Raw genomic sequence first — 8,547 nt, 5'->3', positions numbered from 1 at the left:
CCAAACGACAGCATCAATCAACTTCCAGAGGATTTTAGCTCAAAAGGTTGATGCGTATTCAGTGCAGCTGAGACAGCTTAGTGTTGTTTAAGTACTCATGAAATCCCCACACAATGTGAGCAGTCCCAAATCAAACATCCTCAGGATTCATGTGTTTATTTATTTTAGAGTTTATATAGCGCTACCTAGACCTGAAGGTATCAGAGCGCTTTACATATTATTTACACAATCGTTCACATCAAAGATAACAAGTCCACACAGAGCATCTGAATCAGAGTGCTCGACAACAGTAAATGTTCACAACATAGATAGTGGTATATTGTTATTGTTTCACCATGATGCACTGTGAGGTTCACCACATCTGAATTCAAACGCACCCATAGCCACCATTTTGCTTCCTCCCAGCACCCGTACCCGCAGGATGCTCCCAGCACCATCCCTGTGTTGCTTCTGCCCACCACCTTCATTCCCAGTGTGCTCCCACCTCGTTATTTCCACCCCATGTTGACCCCACACCAGAGAATTAGGAAAGTCTGGTATATTAGTGTGACCTGGACAGTTCATAGGGATTTGTACTGGAGGAGGGTGAGACTGAGACAGAAGTAGAAACTTTGCTAAAGATTCTGTGTGATTGCCTTGGCCCCAAGGTGCCATGCTAAATCATGTTTGGTGTGGCAAAAGCAAGGGGCTCTCTACACCAAGCCAAGCATGACAGATGATATCGTCAGCAAACTTCACGCAGCAAATGCTTAGGCCCGCTTCGTGTAGATTCAATTTCCTTACACAGAATGAATGTTAATCTTGGTCAATCATGCTTTTCTTTCTCACCAGAGGTTTGTTTGGGATTGGTAAGGTTCGGGATTGAGATTGTTTTTGAAATTAACCTTAACCAACCCTTACCGAACCGAACCTCACTGTCGTTTCTGGCCAAATCTGAATCCCGCTTCTCCCTGGCCCCCTCCTCCCACTAACTTTATCTGCTGTGATGGTGCCTACAGTTCCTTTGCTGCCACCTACTTTTTCTCAGAAGTGTGACTGGCTGTAGTTAGATTACTTGAGTGTCATCGACTCATTGTGTCGTACTTGTCCTTTTCTTAACTCCTGTGGTCCGAGTCAGGTTTTTCATCACGAGCGACTATTGTGTCTCGAGCTTGTGTCTGCCCTGGCAACAACAGCATCATAGGTGTGGTCTCGCTCGTCTTGCCGAGAGTGAGGGAAGAGACAGACAGGCAGGCCAATCAGCTTATCCCAGCCTAGCAAAGGCAGAAATGGCCAATCACTCTACGGCTTTACAATAAACCATTACAGTGATTGGTCATTGCTCAGTTGGGCAGACCCTCCCACCTCTGCGGTGCCAAATGAAAACTCTACCCCAAGGAGTATACTAGTCTTCTCAGCCGCACCCTGGCCTGCAGCCAATCCAGGCACTGGTCTTTTGCTGACAGCAGCGCCAGGATTGGTGTGAGCAGTCAAACTTACCACTCATTAAATGGCTGGGGTTCTGCAGTTGTGAGCAACCCCCACTCACCCAATGTGCAATACTGAGAAGCCTGTAGTGTGCAGGTCGGGTTGGCCAAGGAAAGACAGCTGGCCAACCCGACATGTGCACTATGCTGGCTAGGTGCAGTGCTCTCGTCATCAGTCTCATGTCACATGACGGTGTCCATTCAGGTCTGCCTCACCCCCTTGCCACTGCGACAGAAGGCTGACTGACTCGCAGAGTTGTGGACTTGTTTTTTATAAAGTAAATAGTTTCTTCCTTATATAAATACACGTTATACTACAGAGACCAGGGGGCAAATATAAGTTGGGCAACACCTCGCAGCCCTAAAGCAGAAACCGCCCAGTGTAATGCAAGGCAGCAACTTGCGCTGTCTTTAATTACACCAGATTTACCAAGCCACGCAGGGTGCCTCTGCGTGGCATGGTAAATATACTAGGTTTTGCATCACCCTGCATTGCCTTGCGTGGCACACAGCTGATGCAAAACCTTTTAATAAATCTGCCCTTGGTTTCTACAGACAAGGGCCCCATTTCCCAAAGGTAAACTGAGAAGAAAGTCAAACTTTATGACTTTCAGTATTCACAAAGGGCATTTACTACTAGTGAATACCGAGAGTCATAAAGTTCGACTTTCCTGTCAGTTTACCTTTGGGAATCGGGGCCAACATTCCTGCTGCTATAATATTGCTCAGCACCGAAAAAGCCTTCTACCTCATAAATTGGAGATTTCTATTTCAGATTCTTGAGAAATGTAAGCTTCCAATGCAACTCGCGAGGTCAATTTCCCAGCTTTATGAAGTCAGCTCAAGTTCTAAGTAATGATCAGTGTGCTAGTACAGTATTTCCAAACAGATGTACTCATCAAGGCTGACCTCGTCCCCCATTCTTTTTGCCCTTTATATTGAACTTTTTTTTCCAATATATCTGTTCCCTTAATCCAATTCCTCCACCCTTTTTTGGGGGGAGCTGAGATAAAGTTGTATGTGGACTCACCACTGTACCATGCACTGAGTTCTGGCAAATAATATCATTTATGGTTTCATAAGCTTTTTAATTACTGCAATGATTTCACATGCAATATCCAAGGGAATAGCCGGTGCATGGAGAAGGGGCGAATTATAGGTAATGTAGTGTGGCAAGTGAGGTGGTGGCAAGACTGTGTGTGAGGTGCACAAATGATGTTTGTTTAAAGGTGGTGCGTAAGTTTGAATGTGAGTTAGAAGTATGATTTATAGTAATGTGAAAGTGGTGCAAAAATGATAATTTCAACAAATAAGTATACGTTTTGAATTTGTTATGGTTGTGTAGTTTATCGTCTGTTTGACACAAATAAGATAGTAATAATTGCAAAGTGGTACATGAATAAAGTTTTCCTAACCATAACTTACGTTTTACCTTTGGTTATTTTTGTGAATCTCTGTCTCTCTCTCTCTCTATCATCTATATATATATATATATATATATTTTGTTTTATATATATCTAAATATGCATAATTACTATATAGCTATCTCTCTCTCTATATATATATATATATAGATGTATATGTATATATTTTATATATCTAAATATTCATAATTACTATATAGCTATCTCTCTCTCTCTATGTATACATATATACATAGAGAGAGAGAGAGATAGCTATATAGTAATTATGCATATTTAGATATATATATATATATATAGAGGGAGAGAGAGAGAGGGAGAGAGAGAGTGTGGGAGAGAGAGAGAGAACTATATAGTAATTATGCATATTTAGATATATATAAAATATATAGAATGCACATTTATTTGTATAAATAATATACATTTATTAATATATAAATTGCATACGTATGTATTGTACATTTATTTATACATATAAAGCATATAATACATAAACATACTTGCAATGTAAGTAAACAATGGTCCTAGACTTCTAAAAGCTACAATTTAGTTATGAAAAGCATTCACTAGTCAAAAGGCATCGGTACATATAGGATTAACATTGGATCAATAATGTACCACCAATTTCTTCAAGTCTAGGACCATTGTTTTCTATACCAATCGTTACCCAGGTCCGTGGACAATTGTGGGTTACCCCATTATACCAAAATTGTTGCGATGTAAGTAAGGCAGCCTGAAAACGAATAAATATAACATTTAAAAAATGTAAATATAGCTTACTCAGCACCGGCACATTTATGCCAAGCAGATTGACCAGGCCTGCTGGGTGCAAGAGACCCAGATGTGATGGCGTATGCTGGACCACACTCTCCCCAACCGCAGCTTGTGCTTTTCAAGACTGCCGCCTGCTGTCAGCATGACAGGGAGGTGGCACTGCACCTAAATAATTAGCACTGCCATCTCTGCTTAATTAAAATTGTGGTGGAGCGTTACCGCCTTGTCCTGCCATCGTTCACAGGAGTCCAGGAGGGCACGGCAGCCCTGCCTGCCTGTGCAATAGCTGTGGATAAGGCTAAATAAAGGAAAAGGGAAGATATGCAAAAACAGACAAACAGGGACAAAAATGAACACAGAGGGCCCGTCAAAAAGTAACAAACAGCAAAAATAACTTGAAGGAAGTGGAGAGGTGGACAAGATTGGGGTGGATGGAGATGGATGGGGCTGGGAAACATTAGTTATAGCTAGGTAGGAGCATGGCTAAAGTAAAAGATTTGGCTGCGCTCTTATGTAATGTGTCTCATTGTTCTGCGCTATTTTTTGAATGCAAAATGCTGTGCCAGGTTATTTTTTAACGTGAGGCTCTGAATATGCATGTTGCATAAATACTTGTAGTTTCGCATATTTCATTTTCATCTCGCAAAGTTCCGCAAAAGTAAATTGTACGAATTGTGCACAGCCTTACAGGAAGGTACATACTTTATTGCAATAAAGCGTGCCTCAAATATGTATTGCTAAGTGGAGGATAGAATAGGAATAACCTAATATTGAATACAGATAGGCCTCTTTCTGGTAAGTTCATGATTTTGAGAAGGCTATATACAAAACCAATGGGGAAAAGGATGTTATTTATTTTAAAGTATATGGGCTATAGAGAGTGTTGGCATTGCTGATTCATGGTATTTTGATGCAGTTTTTCACAAATAAAAATTTAACTTTTAACAATTAGGCTGTAAGAAGAATCCGAAGAATCAGAATTTGAGAGGGCTGAAGTCTTTTCTTCACTGTAGAAATAAGTTGGAGCTGTCTGCATTGGCAAGAATCCATATAACGACTTTCACTATATGCACAATGTATTTATTTGTGTATTTATGTATTAATGAATGTATGTTAGTAGATATTTTGTGTATGTATATATAAATATATAACAAAAAACAAAGGTTAAAGATAAGTTATAGTTAGGAAAACTTTATTTATGTTTGATAGACAAACCCAACTTAAACTACACAAATAGTAGACATTCTAATGATATAGTTAGATTTTTGTAAGTAGAGTAGCATACTATTAATAAGTATTGAGTGGAGTGCAGTCAAGTGAATTTTTATACAGTACAGTGGAGTAAGGTGGAGTGTGTAGATTAAAGGAAACCTAGATCGTCACTACGATGGCGGGTGGAACGCCACTGACAGACTGTCGGTGGCAGTCCACCCGACACCCAGGCCCTCGGTCTTACCGCCAGATTACAATACTGGCGGACAGAGCACAGCGGTTGGGGAAAGACTGCTGCCACCGACAAGATCCAAGATCCCATTGGGATGGCGGTCAGAATCCTATCCCTACAATGGAGGCGGTGCCTACTCAGGCACAGCCATAGGGATTAGGATGTCCCTTTCCGACTGCCTTTTTCATGGTGGTACCACCATCATGTAAAGGCAGACGGAAGCAGACTTTGGTGGCCTCAAGCACTGTCCCATTCCCCCAGTGGCCCGGGGGCACAGTTAGTGCTTCCCCAAAATCCATGCAAAGTGTGTCAGGCACCAAATGTTGCCTGGCACACGATGCATGGATGTGCACAAAGTGCTGTTTATCCCTGCGGCTTGTGCTGCAGCCCTCTTCCTGGGCCGCAGCACTTTCTGCAGTAGTAACAAGCATTGGCATAGCCAATAGGTCTCGCCTTTGGGTCCATATAAGTGTTTAGCCATGCAACAGTTGCATAACTAAACACTTATAAGGTGCCAAAAGCGAGACCTATTGGCTATGCCAATGCTTGTTTTAACTGCTGCAATCTATTGAAGCCTCAGGGAGAACATCAGAGCGGCCGTGCGGCCGCGAAAGTGATCGCGATCAAACATCAAAGCGGCCGTGGGCCGCGAAAGTGAAAGTAATCGCGGTAAAGCGCGACGCGCGCACCCGTGCACATGCACTGTAGCTCTAGGCTGGCCTGGTAGCACTTTTTGGAGCCCTCACAAAATGTCTCGCCAGACCAGCGTATGCGCTGGGTCAGGCGAGACCTAAAAAGCACTTTCCGACCACCATGCTGGCGGTCTAATCATAATCTAATGGGTGGGACCACTGACTCAATGTTGGAAGATTTCCTGCCCGAGACAATGGCGGTCAGTGGTCTCACCAACTGCCATCGTACTCAGGCCCTTTGGGTTAAAGTGTGTGAAAAGATGTCAATTATATATCTGCAAAATATATATTATTATATGTAAATGTCAATTTTCTGGTTGTATATGTCAACGGTGTAAGTACTGTTAAACCTATACATTGTATAAAACGTACTAATATATTGTGTGCTATGGCGTACCATGCTAAGTTCACAGTATGTCTATGTGATTGGCTCATGGCTGTGTTTACCAACGGTAAAAATCAGCCATACAGTTTTTAGCACAAATTTCCATTATAGTGTGGTCAAAGTTTTGCTGGCTTATGGCATAGGGTGTTACATATAATCAAGTATTATGTTCTATTGTTATTAGCAAACTATTACCACTTTATTTCAGTGGTAATAGGTTACTTTTTTATGAATGTGCAGATATTATTAACATATGGATTTATAAATATTTTCTCCTTTTAATATTTTTGGATCCACTTGCCGAAGTTCCATGAAATTTAGCATACTTGTTCCACCCATTCCATTTTGGAAGGAGTAAATGTTTTTCAGTTTAGTAAAGGGGGTTCAAACATAAAGAGTGGTCCAAAATGTGCTTAATTGCAACATATTTCACGTACACTCTTGTATCGACAGTCACGTTTTGTTACAATGTGGCAGGATTACATATTTTAGAGCCTACATGATTATTTTCTGTAGGTTAGGTAAGTAGTGTAACTAATTCATAAGTTTTAAGCTATTTAAACTTAGCGATATCTGTAGTTGCATTATTTTAGCAAAATATTGGGGTATTTCACAAGAGTACCACATTATATAGTGATTACAAGTCATTAGCTGATTGTCTACTCATTGGCTTTAAACGCAGCTATGTTGTTTTTAGGCACACTTTCCTGTGTTCTGCATTACACTTTCCAATGTAGGTAAGTATTAGGTGTGGAATGTTTGCCATATTGCCAATTTGGTAAAGTGGTAATAGGTAGATCAAAACATTTATAAGCTTCTATTTATATTTTTTGCAAAAATACAGAGTAACACGGTACCCCCAAAACATTTAGTCCAGTTAACATTTTTCTTTTTTCGTTTCTATTAATTGTTGTAGCAGTGTACTCTGAACTGTGTTTTTTGTAAGTGGCGCTGTAATTTTTATTAACTAGAGCGCTAATCTTTAAATTATTTTCTACCATTAACCTTCCATCTCCTCACCATCTGAAAAGTCAGTGTAGAATAAGCTTCCGATCCTGATTGTTTGATCATAGGGCCCAGGTCTGAATCTTGTGGACATTCTTTTTTCCTTCTGCAGCTACACATTTACATACCTGACAATTTTTTGGAATGAAAACCAGTTTTTTGTTAGCAGTTATTATAATGCTACAAACCCTATGAACATATTTTTGTTCATAGGGTTTGTAGAGCTGAACGCACACTAAGGGGCTTACCTTGTCAGTCAATCCCACCGCTGAATTGGGTGCAGCAGAAGGTCTCTCCCCGCCACCGCAGTCTTCCATACCAGCGCGGCCGCAGAGAGGGAGGGACCACAAGTCCCACGAGCCCTTGCGGCCGGAAGCCGCCACCGCCATCACTCATTTCCCGCCAGGAGGCGTTTAAATTCCGAGGAGATTCCCCGCCCCGCGGGATCGCGCGCGGGTGGCGCCGGGTTAAGCCTGGGACAAGGGCGGGCCGTCTGTGGCCATCCGGGGCTGGCCGAGGCTGGACTGGGCCACCCATCTAACATCTGCTGGGAAAGAGGTACTGCTCAAGGCTACAGATTGTATATTTGTAAACTATGGGGAAAAAGCGTTGTGACCTGGCTAAACCGAGTGGAGGGGGAGCAGCAACGTTAGATTCATATTTGGTGAAGGTGTCGACTATGTTAAACGATGAAATTGAAAGGACTGAACGTAGACTTTCGCTGGACCCTTCTTGCATTACAGACCCCACAGGTGGCGACAGGCCAGAGTGTATCACCCCCCTGGTACAAGTCATATCGCCGGATATTCCTCGGGCCTTCATTAGTCAAGAAAACTCTCTTGGTGCCATACAGGAAACCTGTGAACATTCCCTATTTGGGAAGTCCCCTGATAGCAACAGAGATGCATTACCCAGCCCATCCCTCTCGCCTACGTTGAGACGACACACTAGGGCTGGTGGATTAGGACGCCCAAGCAAAACGACACAACAGAAGAGAGGTCGGGCACCAAAAACCACACCCAAAGTATCCGACCAACAATCCTTAAATAGCCTTCCTTCCCTAATGGACTTATCTAGCTCCCTTTCAGCAATTCTGTTAGAGAAATTAGATATCGCCATAGCTCCCATTTTGACCAGATTAATTTCCATAGAGGATAAGGTGATCACCTTAGAGCGAAACATCGGCATAGTTTCTCAAGCTATTCCCTCTCTCACTCGACCCTCTTTTGGCTCACAAGAGGCCAAACGCCCACAACCTATAACTACCAAGAGACAGGTGGAAAGAAAGGAAACCTCCCTAATTCGCTCTAATGCGTGTGTCCATACTGATAAAGATGGTTTACCCCTAATGGCAAGAGAT

Source organism: Triturus cristatus, chromosome 4_2 (genome assembly GCF_964204655.1).
Source record: "Triturus cristatus chromosome 4_2, aTriCri1.1, whole genome shotgun sequence".
In the NCBI taxonomy this organism is placed as follows: domain Eukaryota; kingdom Metazoa; phylum Chordata; class Amphibia; order Caudata; family Salamandridae; genus Triturus; species Triturus cristatus.
The sequence above is the reverse complement of the archived record's forward strand: the minus strand, read 5'-3'. Positions refer to the sequence as shown.